Raw genomic sequence first — 20,682 nt, 5'->3', positions numbered from 1 at the left:
TAGGTTACAGCGTCCAGTTAACGCAGAAGTATAAATCAGGCTTTATTCTCCATTTCTCTGTCTGAATGTACCTTCTACTTTAATCTGTACTATTACTCTATGAAGATTATCATAATCTTTTATTGCAATATTACAAAGTTATCAGCATCTGTTTTAAAAGTATGCATCATGAATTTAAATGTAAACCTTTGGTAAAAGCTCCCCGACTTGATTTGATGCAGCCTATTCATTCATAATATTATTTCCTGTTAAATCATTGTGATATCATTGAACAATTGAGATATCCATATAAGATCTTATTATGTTTCTCGTCTAGTTTAGTCCAAAGAGGACAGAAATTTTGATAACTAAGGTGGAGAATCCATTCATTAACGAAGCACCAGGTCCCAAAGGTAAATAAATAATTAACAAGAAGGAATCTACTGTAAAATACATTAAAACGTTGAAAATACCCGTTTATTTCACTTCTAATCTCAAATATTAACATTTTCAGCAAACAATCATCAGTAATGCAGTGTTTTCCTATTCTAAAAGGTACTTAATAAAATCGATTTGAACTTTCAACATATACTATATTATAAATGACATGCATTTTCATGTCTGCTGTTAATGCATTATGCTAAACAATTACAACTTGCATTTAGGCAGCAACTTTAACTTAGAAAAGCATTCCTTGGTTCTGCTGGGAATATTTGGGTTATAATTACTGAAGACAAATTGACCATAGTCTAGCATTGAAAGAGCACAGAGATCTCAAAGGTCTGCAAAGCTGGAGCAGATGACAGATAACCAAAAAGGTAAAGCCATTGAGAGATTTCAAAATAAGTTTTGAATTTTTAAAATTACAAAATCCCCAAATCAAGAGCCAAATGATCAATGAGGGAGGGATGATGGATGAAAGGCACTGTTCCAGTGTTACTCAAGCTCTGTTACAGTGTTTGGGTGCTCATTCAGTTTTGGGATTTGGGAAAACAGCAATGACAGATCAGTAACTCTGGAGGCCATAATAGACAGGTCTTGGAACAGAGAGGGAGTGGGGAATTGGGGTACGTTGTAAAGGAAGGGTCCTTGATCTGAAATGTTAACCCCTCTTTCTACAGATGTTGTCTGACCTGTTGAAGGTTTCAAACATTTTATTTCAGCTTTCTAGCTTCTGCAGTCTTGTTGATTTCAGAATATTTGCATATATGTGAAAAAAGGTTTTACTCGTCCGATTTTTGGAATTGAGAATATTTATGAAATTTTGCATTGTTTCTTGCTTTGATTTACCTTTTCTTGGAATTACATGGTTGTTGGGATAGAATAGGAATTACTTGCAGTGATAGTGTATTGAAGGTGAGGTATAATAGTCTATGACAGACTTTATTGTCCAATAATATTTTCTTGTCTTCCATTTTCTGTAGAAAGCTAGTTTTCATAAAACAAAAACTTCTTTCTAATAACATAGATACCTGATGCATGGGATTCTCTATGGATATTAATAATTTTCTTATGGTGTATCAGCTGGTAATTTACAGTGGCCAATTAATCTACCAGTGTGTCTTTGTAATGAAGAAATTGGAGCATCTGGAAGAAATCCATGGTGCTCACAGAGAAACATCCTAATAACAGACAATTAGCACCTGAATCCCTGGAGATCTGAGGGAGCAGCACAATGCTACCCTGTCAGAGATCACAATGTGAAAAAGTAGGGTCCTTCTTGGTGTCTAGGTCATTATTTATTCTCAGTCAACGTTATGAAGAAAAAGATCTGGCTATATTATGTGAGCAAATTTGTGACCATTTCCTTCACTTCAAACAAACAGGGTAGTTATGTATGAAATTGTACTTTGTTGGTTGTAAAGGACTTTTGAGACCCTGAGGACATGAAGGGTCCATATAAATAAATCTTTATCTTAATTACATTTATAAAATTGAACATACTACTTCAGATCAAGTCTGCAAACATTGTGTGCAGCAATAATACAAGCACATTTAATTCATGTGCTACCACTCAGTCAATATCTAAGAGACGAACAAATCAAGTGTGAAGTAATAACATCGTGACAGCTAGAAATGTACAAGCTTTTGTTTTAGGACAGGGCTTAATCCAAGGTCGGATAAAGGAGGCAGGAGCAGAGCCTCGAGCCATTCTAGAGTTGAATTAGAAAACAGCTCAGCTGGTCATTCCGAAGAAAATAAATGAAAAACTAGGAAAGGGGATGTAAAGAATTAAATTTACTGAAAGGTGAAAACAAGATGCAATACAAAACAAGGTATATAAAAAAAAGCAAGGAGGGACATGAAGTTCAGATGATAGTTCAATTGACAGTCCAAACCATTGCTGGACTCACTGTTGAGATCTGTTGTGCAAGAAGGGTGTTGCAATGAAGTTGTGGCAGACTCATGACAGGAGGGCTGGCAGAAGAGTGGCAAATGGGATCTCTGGGCCTAAGGAGAAAGCTAAGAGGGGTCAAGGCCCAATACGTCGACAATTTATTCCCCACCATAGACGCTACCTGACCGACAGAGTTCCTACAGAATTTTGTGTGTCTAACCTGTTATTATGTTTCATTGTAATGTTTTTATTGGATGAATTATTGAGATTTTAATTGATTTTTTTTTCAAATTTTTCACTTGATAATTTTTAGCCTGGAAAGGATCACGGCTGTATGGAAAACATCATGTGTGGTCTCAGTACCCAAGAAGGGTCAACCAGAAGTCTCGAGTGACTTCTGTCCAGTGGTCCTGACCTCACACATCATGAGGACACTAGAGAGGTTGGTTCTGGCTTACCTCCAACCCCTGCTCAGATCAGCCCTCGATCCCCTGCAGTTTGCCTACCAGGAGCGCATTGGCATTGACGATGTTCTCATCGACCTGCTGAACAGAGACTCTCCCATTTGGATAAGCAGGGCAGCACTGTGAAGGTCATTTTTTTTTACTTCTCAAGTGCTTTCAATACCACACTGCCCTCATTGCTGGGGGAAAATCTCTGTTCAATGCAGATTGACACTTCCATCGTATCTTTGTAATAGACTACCTGACTGGCAGCCCACAGATTGTGTGGCTTCAGAGCTGTGTGTCAGACATGGCTAAGGCAGCACTGGGGCCCCACAGGGGTTGGTATTGGCTCCCTTCCTGTTTACCCTGTATACCTCGGACTTTAGATACAACACTAAGTCACGTCATCTGCAGAAATTCTCTGAAGACACAGCAATAGTTGGGTGTATAAAGGGAGGACAGGAGGATGAATGCAGCACCCTGGTGGACGACTTTGTCAATGGTGCAAGCTGAATCATCTGCAGTTCAGCATCAGCAAGACAATAGAGATGATGATGGACTTTAGGAAGACTAAGCCTGCACTGCTCCCTATTACTATTGATGGTGAGGACCTGGATGTGGTGAGGACCTACAAGTACCTGGGAGTGAACCTGGATGACAGGCTGGAGCGGAGCACCAATATAGAGGCTGTGCACAAGAAAGGCCAGAGTTGCCTCTACTTCCTGGGGAGACTGAGGTCCTTCGGAGAATGCAGGCCTCTCCTTCATATGTTCTACTAGTCTGCTGTCGCCAGTATAATCTTCTATGTGGTGGTGTGCTGGGGCATAGGCATCAACACGGGTGATGCGAACAGGTTCAATAATCTGATTAGAAAGGCTGGCTCTGTTATAGAAGTCAAAATGTACACACTGGAGGCAATGGTAGAACGAAGGACCTGACGGAAAAGGACCCTGGCAATCCTTGACAATGTTTGTCACCCTCTGCATGCCACCTTGGCTGAACAGAGAAGCACTTTTAGTAACAGACTAAGACAACTGCGCTGCGCTGCTCACAAAGAGCGCTATATGAGCTCATTCTTGCCCTTAGCCTTGAGGATCTATAATATAGCCAGGGAAGTGATGACCTCCTCCCCCACCCCACCCCATTAGACTGTATATCTGTGCACTTTTAATGCTACTGTGACACTGTCATTTCCTTTGGGATTAATAAAATAGCTATCTATCTTAAATCCACTTGAATAGATTTTAAATGTCTTTGCATGCTATAGACACTTTTCCGAAACACTAAAAGACCTTCAATGTCAGTGCATTCTGGGAGCAGCTGTAAGCATGTGCTGCCTTACACAGTCATTATTTAGAACTGGCTCCACCTCACTTAATGCCTGACCAGAGTGTGTAATCAAGCTTTCAGAATCCAGACAAATATGGACTTTTAAGGTATTGATGGTAATGAGTCACAACAGTTTACATGCATAAGTGGATCAGAATCTATGTACTTTTGTGTGCTCCCAGGTCCACTTTGCCTTACTCTTAAATATAAATCAAGTTCATTTTAAAATTCAAGTACATGTTTGAAGAATTTGGAAATTCAGCAGCAAGGGTGCTCAGATAGCTTATATAGATTTTTATCTGATTTTTCTTCCAATAATTTGCAGGGCACACCATAAAATTTATCTCAAGAATATGCTAAAGGATAACGCAGAAGAGCAGATGGTATTGATGGAAAAAGAAATAGTCATCATGTTGGTTTTGCAACCTTTTATCTGAGGAAGGGTCACGGACCCAAAACATTGATTGCTTCTCTTTCCGCAGTGCTGCCTGACCTGTGAAGTTTTCTCAGCATGTTTTGCTTTGGCCATTCATCCAGCTTTATTCAAACCTGGATGGATGGCCAATTTCGTGATTAAGTTGTACTTACAGGTGTTTCTGACTGTAAAAAGTTCTCCTCTGGTATCATTTCATTACAATGTGAACACACTAACGTACTTGGAGTTGTGGCAAAGTTTGGAGGTCAAGTCCATGACCTTCTGCGCATTCGAGTGCTGGAGCATCTCAGATATCCTTTGGGCCAAATGCGTAAGTAATTGGAGTAGTCAAATAATAAATGATACTGCGTTACTTTTTCTTGCTGAGTTGGCCTTACTTTGCTTTGTTAAATACACATATATTGAATTTTATATTAAAAAGTCAATAAACTGATCTCAGAAGATATGAAAGCATTTTGTTTATGCCTTTAACCAAGGGTAAGACTGCACTTGCTAAAAAAATTGACTACCATCAACACAATTAAATTTCTGATAATCATAAATTAACATCTATTTCTAAGTGACTGAATCATGGTTTAGTTTGGAACAATTAGAAAAGAATTAAGCAGAATAGTAATGATTTTACAGAGACTAAAATATCAGCTGTCATCGGTTACAAGGAAATAAATAATCAACTGGTTGTCTGATCATCTGGCCAGCCTACAAGAATACATACTAACCAACTTCAGTCAAAAACTGGAAAAACATGAGGAGGGATAGTATGGCAGAAATGGAACTTTTATTTTAAAAAATGATGAACTTAACATATAAAATATTGACATTAGAACAGAGCTATCCCACAAGATAGATTCTAACAGCAAAACAGATTTATGTTATTATTGAGAAAGACAATTGTCTGCATAGTATTCCATAATGTCATACTTACAGCTAAATTAAGTACTTGCACTACCAGTTCAGTATTTACATGATAAAATTAGAACCATGTGCAGGGACACCACCTCTTTCTCCTCGGTCCAAGACCAACGAACTGATTATAGACTTCAGGAGAGGGAAACCAGAGGTCCATGAGTCATTCCTCATTGGAGGATCAGAGGTGAAGATGGTGAGCAAATGTAAATTCCTAGGTGTGACTAACTCGAAGGATCTGTTCTGGGCCCAGCAAGCAAGTGCAATTATGATGTAAACACGGCAACGCCTCTACTTCATTTGGAGTTTGCAGAGATTCAGCAGGACATCAAAAACTTTGATAAACTTCTATAGATGTGTAGTGGAGATTGTATTGACCAGTTGCATTACAGCCTGGTATGGAAACACCAATGCCCTTGAATGCACAGCCCTACAAAATGTAGTGAATATGGCCCACTACAACATGGGTAAAGCCCTCCCAACCATTGAGCACAATCTACATGAAATGCTGTCGTAGGAAGGTAGCATGCACATCAGGAATCCACCACCCAGGTCATGCTCTCTTTTCACTGCTGCCATCAGGAGGAAGGTGCAAGTGCCTCAGAAAGTGCAACACCAGGTTCAAGAACAGTTACTACCCCTTAACACTCAGGCTCTTGAACAAAAGGAGATAATCAGAATCAGGTTTATTATCACCGGCAGGTGTCCTGAAATTTTTAACTTAGTAGCAGCAGTTCAATGCAATACATAATACAGAAGAAAGAAAAAAATAATAAAATAACAATAATAATAAATAAATAAGTAAACCAATTACAGTATATGTATTGACCCCATTGCTGAAATCATCTAAAGCCTGATTGACATTGGCCTAAGGCTACCAAAATGATCCTGGAAATCCCCCGCGGTAAGTAAAAGGGAATGTACTTAACTGTTAGATATTCTAGGTCTGGTGAGCAGAATTGGGACAGCACTGATATATTTGTGCACCAAGAAGAGTTGATCATGAAGCATATTGCTCCACCTCTGCTTTTGAGAGACTCTGTAGATCTATCCTGACAGTAAACCCATCGATCTGAATTGCTGCATCCAGTATGGAAGGGGTTAACCAGGATTCCATGAAACAAAGGAAACACACGGTCCTAATGTTTCTCTGATTCAGCACCCTAGGTCTGAGATAATCGATTTTATTCACCAGAGACTGCATATTTGCTAGCAAGATAGTTGGTATTGGGAGTTTAAAACCCCTTTTCCTTAAATGCACTTGTATCCCTAACATCGCTTAACTTCACTCAGCTGCACTTGCCCTATTGTTGAAAGGTTCCCACAACCAATGGACTCACTTTCACGTGCTCATCTCATGTTCTTGATATTTATTGCTTTTTTTATATTATTGTTTCTTTTTTTTTCATTTGCAGTTTGTTGTATTATGCATTTTGGTTAAACATCATGATGGGGGGGGGTCTTTCACTGAGTCTGTTACAGTTACTATTCTATAGATTTGTTGGATATGGCCACAAAAAGTGAACCTCAGGTTGTTTATGATGACATCGGTGTACTTTCATAATAAAATTTACTTTGAACTTTGAATCATTAAGGATATTCACATTAGTGTATATATGTATAACATGTTTGTTTGAAAGTATTCCTCCAAAATTGGTAAACGTTAAACACACTACAAAACACTGAGTAAAATTGAAGAGAAACAATTCCATCTTTTTCCTTATTGAGGTTTTCTGCCTATCTCTTTTGAGGGGACTGAATTTTGCCGCATGAAAAATATTTATGTGATCAGTCAAAAGATCAGTGAAATATAGTTCTGATGTCTTGCAAAATTTGTAGATCTAGCACTTTTCTAACTTATTAATGATAAAATAGAAGTTGATATTAATTTTTTATATAGAACATACACATATATACTTTGATTTTCATCTGGCAAATCCAGGTGAAATTTAATAAAAAGCCTATTACTCACATTTAATATCTCTTTTCCTTTTATGACTTAGCTGACATAAAAATGTGTTGTGGAGAGTAATAACCATTCAGATTCTGTTCAAGATTAGCTACTGGACTTCAGTTATATTTTTCAGATTACCATTCTGACTATGATATGAAGCCCATGATACAAAAATATCAATTACCAAAATCTGTCCAAATAGTAAGAACAATTATCAACAACATTTTAATGAGTCAAGAAGCAACTTAAAACAGTTTTTCCTAGGAGAGAATGGTCGTGACAGAGAATCCAGGATGGTTTGTTGCCTCCCGGGTGCCAGGGTCAAGGATGTCTCTGATCGATTGCATGACATTCTGAAGTGGGAGGGTGATCAGTCAGATGTCCTGGTGCACATCGGTACCAATGACATAGCAAGGAAGAGTGAAGAGGTCCTGGACGGTGAGTATAGAGAGCTTGGTAGGAAGTTGAAAAGCAGGACCTCAAGGGTGGTAATCTCAGGATTGCTACCTGTGCTTCGTGCCAGTGAGAGTAGGAATAGGATGCTCTGGAGGAGGAACAAGTGGCTGAGGAGCTGGTGTAGGGGGCAGGGTTTCAGATTTCAGGATCATTGGGACCTCTTCTGGGGCAGGTGGGACCTGTACAGGAGAGATGGGTTACACTTGAACCACAGGGGAACCGATATCCTTTCAGGCAGGTTTGTTAGTGCTATTGGGGAGGCTTTAAACTAGATTTGCAGCGGGATGGGAACCAGAGTGCCAGAGCTGACAGTGTGGCTGGGGTGAAAATAAATGATGTTGAAAGTTTAAGCAAATCCGCTGATAGAAAGGTTGTGAGTGGTGGTAAAAATCTTCTGAGGTGTATATATTTCAATGCTAGGAGTATTGTGGGGAAGGCAGATGAGTTGAGGGCGTGAATTGACACGTGGAATTATGATGTTGTAGCAATTAGTGAAACTTGGCTACAGGAGGGGCAGGACTGGCAGCTTAATATTCCAGGGTTCCGATGTTTCAGATGTGATCGAGGTAGAGGAATGAAAGGTGGGGGAGTAGCATTGCTTGCTAGGGAAAATATTACAGCAGTGCTCAGGCAGGACAGATTAGAGGGCTTGTCTACTGAGTCCTTGTGGGTGGAGCTGAGAAACAGGAAAGGTATGGCCCCATTAGTGGGATTGTGTTACAGACCACCCAATAGTCAACGAGAATTGGAAGAGCAAATCTGCAGAGAGATAGCAGGCAACTGCAGGAAACATAAAGTTGTGGTGGTAGGGGATTTTAATTTTCCATACATTGATTGGGACTCCCATACTGTTAGGGGATAGATGGTTTAGAGTTTGTAAAATGTGTTCAGGGAAGTTTTCTAAATCAATATATAGAGGGACCAACTAGAGGGGATGCAATATTGGATCTCCTGTTAGGAAACGAATTAGGGCAAGTGACAGAAGTCTGTGTAGGGGAGCACTTTGGTTCCAGTGATCATAACACCATTAGTTTCAATTTGATCATGGACAAGGATAGATCTGGTCCTAGGGTTGAGGTTCTGAACTGGAAGAAGGCCAAATTTGAAGAAATGAGAAAGGATCTAAAAAGCGTGGATTGGGACAGGTTGTTCTCTGGCAAAGATGTGATTGGTAGGTGAGAAGCCTTCAAAGGGGAAATTTTGAGAGTGCAGAGTTTGTATGTTCTTGTCAGGATTAAAGGCAAATTGAATAGGAATAACGAACCTTGGTTCTCAAGGGATATTGCAACTCTGATAAAGAAGAAGAGGGAGTTGTATGAAATGTATAGGAAACAGGGGGTAAATCAGGTGGTAAATCAGGGGGTAAAACAGGTACCCCATCTGTTACTCATTTTTATGCACACATTCTTTCTCTCACTCTCCTTTTTCTCCCTCTGTCCCTCTGAATATACCTCTTGCCCATACTCTGGGTCACCCCCCCCCCGTAGTTCTTCCCGGACCTCCTGTCCCATGATCCTCTCGTATCCCCTTTTGCCTATCACCTGTCCAGCTCTCTGCTCTATCCCTCCCCTCCTGTCTTCTCCTATCATTTTGGATCTCCCCCTCCCCCTCCAACTTTCAAATCCCTTACTCACTCTTCCTTCAGTTAGTCCTGACGAAGGGTCTCGGCCTGAAACGTCGACTGCACCTCTTCCTACAGATGCTGCTTGGCCTGCTCCGTTCACCAGCAACTTTGATGTATGTTGTTGGTAAATCAGGTGCTTGAGGAGTATAAGAAGTGCAAGAAAATACTTAAGAAAGAAATCAGGAGGGCTAAAAGAAGATATGAAGTTGCCTTGGCAGTCAAAGTGAAGGATAATCCAAAGAGCTTTTACAAGTATATTAAGAGCAAAAAGATTGTAAGGGATAAAATTGGTCCTCTTGAAGATCAGAGTGGTCGGCTTTGTGTGGAACCAAAGGAAATGGGGGAGATATTAAATAGGTTTTTTGCATCTGTATTTACTAAGGAAGCTGGCATGAAATCTATGGAATTGAGGGAATCAAGTAGTGAGACCATGGAAACTGTACAGATTGAAAAGGAGGAGGTGCTTGCTGTCTTGAGGAAAATTAAAGTGGATAAATCCCCGGGACCTGACAGAGTGTTCCCTCGGACCTTGAAGGAGACTAGTGTTGAAATTGCGGGGCCCTGGCAGAAATATTTAAAATGTTGCTGTCTACGGGTGAAGTGCCGGAGGATTGGATAGTGGTTCATGTTGTTCTGTTGTTTAAAAAAGGATCGAAAAGTAATCCGGGAAATTATAGGCCTGTGAGTTTAATGTCAGTAGTAGGTAAGTTATTGGAGGGAGTACTAGGAGACAGAATCTACAGGCATAGACAGGGGCTTATTAGGGAGAGTCAACATGGCTTTGTGCGTGGTAGGTCATGTTTGACCAATCTGTTGGAGTTTTTCGTGGAGGTTACCAGGAAAGTGGATGAAGGGAAGGCAGTGGATATTGTCTACATGGACTTCAGTTAGGCCTTTGACAGGGTCCCGCATGGGAGGTTAGTTAGGAAAATTCATTCACTAGGTATACATGGAGAGGTGGTAAATTGGATTAGACATTGGCTCGAAGGAAGAAGCCAGAGAGTGGTGGTAGAGAATTGCTTCTCTGAGTGGAGGCCTGTGACTAGTGGTGTGCCACAGGGATCAGTGCTGGGTCCATTGTTACTTGTCATCTATATCAATGATCTGGATGATAATGTGGTAAATTGGATCAGCAAGTTTGCTGATGATACAAAGATTGGAGGTGTAGTAGACAGTGAGAAAGGTTTTCAGAGCCTGCAGAGGGACTTGGACCATCTGGAAAAATGGGCTGAAAAATGGCAGATGGAGTTTAATACTGACAAGTGTGAGGTATTGCACGTTGGAAGGACAAACCAATGTAGAACATACAGGGTTAATGATAAGACACTGAGGAGTGCAGTGGAACAGAGGGATCTGGGAATACAGATACAAAATTCCCTAAAAGTGTCGTCACAGGTAGATAGGGTCGTAAAGAGAGTTTTTGGTACATTGGCCTTTATTAATCGAAGTATTGAATATAAGAGCTGAAACGTTATGATGAGGTTGTTTCAGGCATTGGTGAGGCTGAATCTGGAGTATTGTGTTCAGTTTTGGTCACCAAAGTACAGGAAGGATATAAATAAGGTTGAAAGAGTGTAGAGAAGGTTTACAAGGATGTTGCCGGGACTTGAGAAACTCAGTTACAGAGAAAGATTGAATAGGTTAAAACTTTATTCCCTGCAGCGTAGAAGAATGAGGGGAGATTTGATAGAGGTATATAAAATTATGATGGGTATAGATAGAGTGAATGCAAGCAGGCTTTTTCCACTGAGGCAAGGGGAGAAAAAAACCAGAGGACATGGGTTAAGGGTGAGGGGGGATAAGTTTAAAGGGAACATTAGTGGGGGCTTCTTCACACAGAGAGTGGTGGGAGTATGGAATGAGCTGCCAGACAAGGTGGTAAATGCGGGTTCTTTTTTAACATTTAAGAATAAATTGAACAGATACATGGATGGGAGGTGTATGGAGGGATATGGTCCGTGTGCAGGTCAGTGGGACTCGGCAGAAAATGGTTCGGCACAGCCAAGAAGGGCCAAAGGGCCTGTTTCTGTGCTGTAGTTTCTATGGTTTCTATGGTTCTATGGAGACAAGAAATTTCAATTTTGCTGGCTAATCTTGAGCATGGAATTACTCCGTTACTCTTTTATCAAGAGATGCAAAGGAAAGCCACACATACACACAAATATTATTTTGGAGATGCTGCTTGGAAGTGGAGTAATGCTGCTGACTTTCTTTGCCCTTTTACTTTGCTACTACACGCAGAGAGCAGCTTGAACTAAGCACAGATCCACTCTACTATGTACCATAATAAATTGGATTTAAAGGCCATTTGATTAGTTTTGCGTAGTTGTTTGCTTATTCACCTTCCAACTGATAGATTATACTTGCATCTCTATTGGAAAACATTTGATGAAATCAGTGTTATTTAGAGATGCCTTTAGATTGTAGGGAACATTGAAAACTACAAAAATACGATAACAATCTGATTTCAAGGATGAAAGAATCTACTTAGTTTAGAGTTCACATGATTTATACAAGAACTTGCAAACATTTTTACATTGGACAAGGTTAAACCTGCTACTCCATCAGTAAATGAATGATGCAAATTTACAAGACGTCATGATAAAATGAGAAGGACTTGTGTAATTGTATCACCTTTCCTCAGGAACTTTTTTCTTCTAAAATATATAGACGATTTTCAAAATAATATAAAGTTTTTGTAATTGATCTATGTTTAATGTTTTGGTTTGCTTTGGGATGTCAGTGACTTTTAGAAGCTTTCCAAAAGTCTGTCACCTTTAGCAAGTGGTAGAGCTTTAGTTTTTGCTGTTCAGAGGTTTCCTCAGAAATATTGAAGGCTTGTACTGCATCAGCTATGCAGTATGCAGTCTTCCTCAGTTGCATTAGGCCCTGACACCTTGCAGTGACTTGCAGGGTGGCCAGCACATGCTGATCTGAAGCACATGAAGTGTGGGGCCATGGAGCAGGTATTATACAGGCATCTTCAGCAAAAGTGAGACCAATATTTCTACATTTGGATTACTTTGCAAATTATCTTTATATATGTCCTTTAGTTACTAATTCTAGTCTATGAAGCAAGCTCCTCCCATTTGAAATCATAAAACTCCTCATACTTGTGAGCATCTCTACAAACTTTCTCATGCTTCTGTAACGATGGTGCTAAGATTTTTGCACATTGATTTCATTGTCATTATAGCAAACTTCCATGAAACTATTACCATGCCTTATTTTAGTACTTTCTTCTACAACTTATAAGTCCTGGGATCCCATACTTTTTAAACTCCCTGAATAACTTTCCCAACATCTTCAATAAATTATATGTACACATCCTCAAAGCATCTCAGTTCTGGTCATTTCTTCAAAACTGTGCAATTGCAGTAATATCAGTTCTCTTTACCCTTCCTTTCAAGAGGTATCAGCACCAAATCCTTAATGTTAAAAAATTATTTACTTTGCGTCTGCTTAATTCCTTCTAAAAGCTGTAATTGACTTGGCTTCAATACTCATTTGTAGTTATGAGTTAGTTTTCTAATAACCCTGTTCTCAAATAAAATGTCCCCTAACCTCTCTTTATGCATCTAGTGCTAATCCTCCAATTCTATCCCTTGTGGCAATGTATTGACTAGAATTCAAGTTGCATAATGTTATGAGAGAGAAACAGATGCTTTAATGCAGCTCATTTTCATTTCACCAATTTTAATCCAACTTTCTTGCTCCCATTTCACCCATTTCATTACTTTTCAAGTCATTATCTCATTTTTTTCAAATAACTGAAAGATTCAGTTTCAGCATTGAGCAACACACATAAAACGCTGGAAGAACTCAGCAGGGCAGGCAGCATCTATGGAAATGATTAAAACAATTGACATTTTGGCCCGAGACTGGAAAGGAAGTGGGTAGAAGCCAGAATGAGAAGGGTGGGGGGAGGGGAGAAGTATAAAGTGGCAGGTGATAGGTAAAATCATGAGGGATGACCTAATTGAAACCTATCAAACGGTTGAGAGGACTTGATGGAATGGATGTGGAGAGGATGTTCCCTATGGGTGGAGTGTTTAAGAGCAGAGGACACAGCTTCAGAATGGAGGGGCGTCCTTTAAAAATGGAGATGAGGAGGAATTTCTTTAGCCAGAGAGTAGAGAATCTGTTGAACTCATTGCCCCAGGCAACCGTGGAGGCCAAGTCTTTATGTACATTTAAGGCAGAGGTTGATAGATTTTCTATTGTTCAGGGCATGAAGGGATATGGGGAAGGGGTGACAGAAGATTGAGAGGAAAAATGTAACTTCCACTGTGTTAAAAATAATCTGAAACAATCACTAATATTTTCAGTACCCCTGAAACAGAAGGATCTTGATCAAACATCTTTCATAAAAAAGGGTATATTTTTCAAGCATCTCTTCTAACCACTTATGTGGAGGAAAATGTAGTGGAAATATATAACACAGATTGCTATCTTCTTCCTGTTCACTTACCATCTGTTTATAATGTGATACACTAAACTGCAAACAATAGACTTAATTCACACAAGTCAATGTGTGCAGAATTTTAAGGTTTAATTTTTTTGTATCTTAGTCTTGTGAACAGTTTCAGTTACTATGTTGGTTCTATAATACTGTAGATATCTACCCATAAATATCCCTCTGCTCCTCCACTCATTCAACAAACAAGTTGCATTTCCATTCCTTACTCTAAGCTTCTAAATTCCATTACTTCAGATTGTTAGAAGCATTGAATTGCATTTTCCCCTTAAATACATCCTGTTGTGATGTGGGGCACACTGCCTGAAATTGCGGTGGAAATTTATAAAAAGTATGACATTAAAAATAAAATTAAAACTGAAGTTTCTGGGCAAAGGGCAAAGAGCAAGGGGATAGAGATGCGGTTACTAATTGGGCAGCACTTTCATGGCATAATTGTACATTACATCAAAAGAATATGTGCTTGCATTTAATCTTCCACGGAAAAAAAATTCTAAGCTTCAATTTTTTTATTAGATTCCATAGAGATTTCTCACATGCAAGTTTTTAATTCTAATTATCTTATAACAACTTCACCCTGTCATTCTAACAACGACACCAGTGAACACTTACCCTCTCTTTAACATCAGGTTACATAGAGATGGAGTAGTTCATGCTTCTGCCTCACAATTATCATTTTGACAGTGTTAACTAAAACAAGTGAATGTTTTTATTAAAATAGAATATATTAATTCAAGCAATTATTACTTACTAATAATCACCACATTCTTAAAATTTGAGGGCACTTTGAACTGTAGCTAATTATCTTAAAGTTAATACACAGATTTTCCAGATTCAATCCAGTGCTGCCTTTTTTTCTATCTTATTTCTATCTGTGAACCAAACTACTGTGGCACATTCCATAGGAGAGCTGAAACTGATGTTAACAGCAATAGTATTATGGCTTTAGGAACTTTATACTGCAAGTCTGTTCTGAACAAGAGGGAAGAGTGTTAGTCACAAAATTTGGTAGCCCGGATTTTCCATTATAGTGTGGACTGACTTATTTCTTGTTTTACAGCTGCCTTTCCAGAAGCCAGTTTGATTGGCGGAATTAGCTCTGGTTTAGGTGGGGAAACAGTCGAGAAAAAGCAGCCAGTAGGGAAATACCACTTCCTAACATACCAGAGGATGACATCAAGTTGAAACGCAACTTTATGTCCATCATAAATAATACAAAATCCTGTTGTATTTCACTATTTTCCTCACAAACTCAAGAGCTGCAAAAGTTGAGCAACACACACAAATGTCAGAAAAGCGCCGTAAGTCAAGCCGCATCTGTGCCAGGGAATAAACAGTTGATGCTTCAGCCTGAGTCACTTCATTGGGACTCAGAGCATCCGAAGCAGGATTTTACACAGAATTCTGCTTTTAATGATATGTATATTTGTATCCCTAGTGTTGGCAAGGCACACTAGTATATACAGATTTTATCAGACTGCATTCAACACTGAGTTGCAATTGAATACCTATGACTTTTTATAGTCTTCTACATGGTTAGCTGTACCCATTTATTTACGCACAATTTTTTTTTTCTTTTTCCCTCGGTTCATTCACAACATACTAATTATTGCAGAATCTCTTGCAAATAATTTCTCACTTTCTGCCATAAGTGCAAATTGTCCATAATCGGCACCATTATGGGGATATTGTTCTCAGTCAACTAACTTATTACAAGTATTTAACTGTAAAATCAATGATGCTACTTAAGGCTATGAACATATGGTGCATTAAAATATCATTTTGCCAGTGTTAACTAAAACAAGTGAATGCTTTTATTAAAATATAATATATTCATTCAAACAATTATTACTTACTCACTAATAATCACCACATTCTCACAAATTCAGTTCGCTTTGAACCGGAGCTAATTATCTTAATGTTAATGCACAGATTTTCTAGGCAATATGACAGCATACATTTTACACTTTTCTGAATAACTATGATATACTTTATTATATAATAGCGTATAAGCCATTGCCTTCTTGGCAGTAAGGGTAAAATCCTTAATTAAACCACAAGATTGCTAAATTAATTTTGCGACTGCAGTTCTAGATGTTCATATTTATTTTCTTAATAAAATGTCAGACCTGCACATGCAGGCTCCTCCCAGTCTCCATTCAGCTAATAGCTGTCACCTCCAGTCATTTTTAACTCATCACCTGCAGCCCTTTTAAACTCAACTTTCATCCACAGTCCTTGTTCACTCATTGAACTAGCTAGCCTCAATCAGTTTTTTCTAGCCTTTAATTGCTTACTCTTGACTCCTTCAGACTGTGGATCCCACCATTGTTCTAAACACCCTGGATGCCCTCAGACTGTGAATTATGTGGCCTCTAGCTCCAGCTCCGGCCCTGACCCTGTCCACCAGCACCTCCAGGTTGAGACCTTCCCTTTGCATTTGGAACGCAGACTCACCTTCCCCAACCACCACTCCCCAACCCTGGGTCTCTTAGTCTCCCCCATCACCTCTTGGGCCTTCATAGCCTCCATCTTCCTCCCATCCTATCTTTCCTGAACATCTAGCTTTCCCATCTCCTTTGATATCACCAACACACCTTCTCCCCCGGTTCTAGCTGTAAATCCTGCAGTGTCTTCTTCATTTTCTCCAACCTTCCCCTCTCTGAGGTGGAACAGTTCTGTCCTCAGTAAGGGCCTTACCTTTGCCCCCTTCACCAGTGCCTCAGTGAGTTTCACTTCTGTCATGATGCCGAGTGCTTCTTCTGTCACCTCCATCTCTGAGCCCACTTCTTTAAAAAGAATATCTCCCCTGTACTAATGATCCATTCTCCCATCTCCAACTGTTCTTCTCTCCTTGGTCACCCTGTTTTGGTTCTTTGCCTGCTTTCAAACTCTTCACCTCTACTTGCTGACGAGACATCAACTGGCTTGATTTCTGCATTCCTCTCGTTTCCTCAAACCTTACTGCCTCAGAACACACTGCCCTCTACACTCTCTGCATTAATCCCAACCATACAATGAAACACACAGACAAAGTGGGTATTGTTGTAGTGTGGCCAATTGACCTCAATATTGCTGAGGCTTAGAGACAACACTGATTCCTCCTATACTTAACCCTTGAATAGGACCGTACTAACAACCAACAGAACATTTTTACCAACATACTCACCAGTCTCCCACCTACTGCCACCAAATTCATAGTTCCCTTTCCCTACACTGCCCATTTCTACCTCCTACCCAAGATCCACCAACCTGATTGTCCAGATAGGCCCACTGTCTCTGCTTTCTCCTGCCCTACTGAACTCATGTCCACATACGTCAATTTCATTCTATCCACCTTGGCTCAGATGTTCACTTATGATTTGTTCTCAGATGAACACTTCAGATGTTCTTGATCTCCTCAATAATTTTCAAATCCCTGGCATTGACTGCCTCATTTTCACTATGGATGTCCAGTCCTTATACACTTCTATTCCTTCAGCAAGCCACCCTTAATGCTCTCCATCAACACACATAAAAGTTGCTGGTGAATGCAGAAGGCCAGGCAGCATCTCTAGGAAGAGGTACAGTAGACGTTTCGGGCCGAGACCCTTCGTCAGGACTAACTGAAAGAAGAACTAGTAAGAGATTTGAAAATGGGAGGGGGAGGGGGAGATCCAAAATGATAGGAGAAGACGGGAGGGGGAGGGATGGAGCCAAGAGCTGGACAGTTGATTGGCACAAGGGATATGAGAGGATCATGGGACAGGAGGCCTAGGGAGAAAGAAAAGGGGGGGGGAGAAAAGCCCAGAGGGTGGGCAAGGGGTATAGTGAGAGGGACAGAGGGAGAAAATGGAGAGAGAGAGAAAAAGAATGTGTGTGTATATAAATAAATAACGGATGGGGTACGAGGAGGAGGTGGGGCATTAGCAGAAGTTTGAGAAGTTGATGTTCATGCCGTCAGGTTGGAGGCTACCCAGATGGAATATAAGGTGTTGTTCCTCCAACCTGACTGCGGCTTCATCTTGACAGTAGAGGAGGCCGTGGATAGACATATCAGAATGGGAATGGGACGGGAATTAAAATGCCCTCCACTTCATTCTCGACAAAAGGTCCAACTAGTTCCCCTCCATCTGGCAGAACTGATCCTTACCCTCAACAATTTCTCCTTCATCTCATCCCACTTCTCCAAACTTGAGGGGTAGCCATATGCATCTGCAGGATCCCCAGCAATGCCTCCCTTTTTGTTGGTCATGTGAAAAATCCATGTTCCATTTTCCCTGGTAATGCTCCCTAACTCTTCATGCACTACATTAACAACTGCATTGGTGCTGTTTTATTCACCCATGCTGAGTTCATCAATTTTATCAGCCTGGCGTTAAGTTCATTCCTGCCCTTAAATTCACTTAGTCCATCCTTGACACCTGTCTCCCCTTTCTTGATTTCTCTGTCTCCATCCCTGGTGACAAACTGTCTACCGGCATACTTTATAAATCTACTGATTCCCATGGCTATCCTGACAATACCTCTTCACATCCTCCTCCTGCAAAACTAATGTTCCTTTTTCTCAGTTCCTTAGTCTCCACTGCATCTTTTCCCTGAAAGAGGCTTTGTTTTCCAGGATGTCAGAGATGTCCTCCTTCTTTCAAAGTTTCTCTTGCTCATATCTCCAATGATACTGCACTCAACCACATCTCCTCCATTTCCTGGACATCTATGCTCATCCCATCTTTCCACAGCCTTAACAGGTATAGATTTCTGTTGAGTTTGTAACTTCAAAACATTGAACTAATTCAAGGAAAGACATGAGAGTTCAAAATGTGAGTCTAGCTTAGAGTTTACTTCAAGCAAGACATGCACATATTACATGGTAGTGTCATGACATATGCAATTCACTTATTTTTACATATAAACTATAATGAATCATTTAAATGAACAAGAATGCTTAATCAGCACCATATTTACAATAGGCTCCAAAGGTAGTCATAGCCGAAGGGTGGTAGTGGGGACGAGCTCCCACTGCTAAACAAATGCTCTTTATGGCATGTGTCTCAAACAGCCTCTGACGACCAAGTCCAACTCCTGGCCTTCATGTGTGGCATAGTTCTTATGCCCAGCGGAGCAGTTCTCACTGACAGAAGGGGCAAAGGCGGGCCACTGGCACCTTAAAACCAGTTGCTCCAGGCAGTTGGGGCTCTCTAACCACAGATGGTAGCTCATCTAGGAGATGGAAAACTCCGATTTCAAACCTCCGCTGTCTTGCGGCTAAACCTGCTCATGGGAAAGGCCTTGGGAGTAAACCCCAAGGAAAATTCCGGAGTCAGAGTCCCGAAGGCGGCTGACTGCTGTACCCAGCACCGGCACGGCAACTCCTGCGATGCTGCTGGCAGCAAACTGTACCGACTTCCGCCGTTTCTTTGGACCTGTCATCAGCATGAAGAAGGGGGTCCCACTGCATGGGCAACAGACGATCTCCATGTCAACTCTGCCTTGGCTTGCGCCCTGGAGAGGCCACTCCCCAGTGACTACCAGAGGCGCAGTACCCCTGGTCGACCACGACTGACGGAGGCCACACATTTACAATATTACTTAAACATTATTGAAACATTACAGTTGTAAGAAAAAGTTTGTGAATCTTTTGCTATTGTCTGGTTTCTGCATTAATTACTCATAAAACGTGGTCTGATCTTCATCTGTCACAACAATAGACAGACACAGTCTGCCTCAACTAATAACATACAAACAAGTGTACTTTGTTTAATCATTCACAGTCCAGGCTGGAAAAAGTATGTGAACCCTTATATTTAATCATTGGTAGAATCTTTAGCAGCAATAACCTCCACCGAAGCCCAGGGAAGCCTGAGAAGAGTTTATTCCTGTAGCTGCTGACCAGACTTGCCCAACAGTGAGGAGGAATTTTAAACCATTCCTCAATACAAAATTGTTTCAGTTCAACAATATTTCTTGCATGAACAGTCCTCTTCAGGTCATGCCACAGCAACTCAATTGGGTTGAGGTCTGGACTCTGGTTTAGTCATTCCAAAACACAAATTTCCTTCTACTTATATCATTCTATTGTTGATTTACTCTTGTGTCTTGTATCATTGTCTTGTTGCATTATCCAACTTCTATTAAGCTTCAGGTGACAGACCGCTACCCTGACATTTTCCTGTAAAATGTCTTGATTCAATTTTGAATTCATTGTTCCCTCAATAACTGCGAGCTGTCCAGGTCCTAAGGCAGCAAAGCAGCCCCAAACTATGATGCTCCTTCCACCATGCGTCACAGTTGGGATGAGGTTTTGGTGTTGGTGTACATTGTCCATTTCCTTCCAAACATAGCAATATGTACTGTATTTCTGCCAAATAGTTCAACTTTTGTCTCACCTGTCCACAGAACATTGTCCCAGAAGTGCCCTGGAATGTCCAGGTGGACTTTTGCAAACTTGAGATCTGCAGCAATTTTTTTTTGGAGAGTAGTGTTTTCCTTCATGGTGTCCTTCCATGATCACCACTGTTGTTCAGTGTTTTTCTTGTACTGGACACATGAACAGAGATTTTAGCAAGTTCTAGAGATTTCTGCAGGTCTTTTGCTGTTACCCTTGGATTCTTTTTCACCTCCCTCAGCATTGCACTTTGTGCTCTTGGTGTGTTCTTTCCAAGATGCCCAATATTGAATTTCCTGCATTTAAGACAATTTCTCTGACTGTGGAACAATGAACACTTAGGTCTTTAGAAATGTTTTTGTAGCCTTTTTCA

At 40.4% G+C, this 20,682-nt stretch overlaps 1 protein-coding gene across 4 annotated transcripts in view; it reads right to left on the bottom strand.

Annotated features, from left to right (window-relative positions):
* The window catches only part of tenm1 (teneurin transmembrane protein 1), a 2,340,669-nt gene that overhangs the window by 346,468 nt on the left and 1,973,519 nt on the right, over positions 1-20,682 (bottom strand). The gene's annotated exons all lie outside the window — the stretch shown is intronic.

Source organism: Mobula hypostoma, chromosome 10 (genome assembly GCF_963921235.1).
Source record: "Mobula hypostoma chromosome 10, sMobHyp1.1, whole genome shotgun sequence".
Taxonomy (NCBI): Eukaryota; Metazoa; Chordata; class Chondrichthyes; order Myliobatiformes; family Myliobatidae; genus Mobula; species Mobula hypostoma.
The sequence above is the reverse complement of the archived record's forward strand: the minus strand, read 5'-3'. Positions and strand labels throughout refer to the sequence as shown.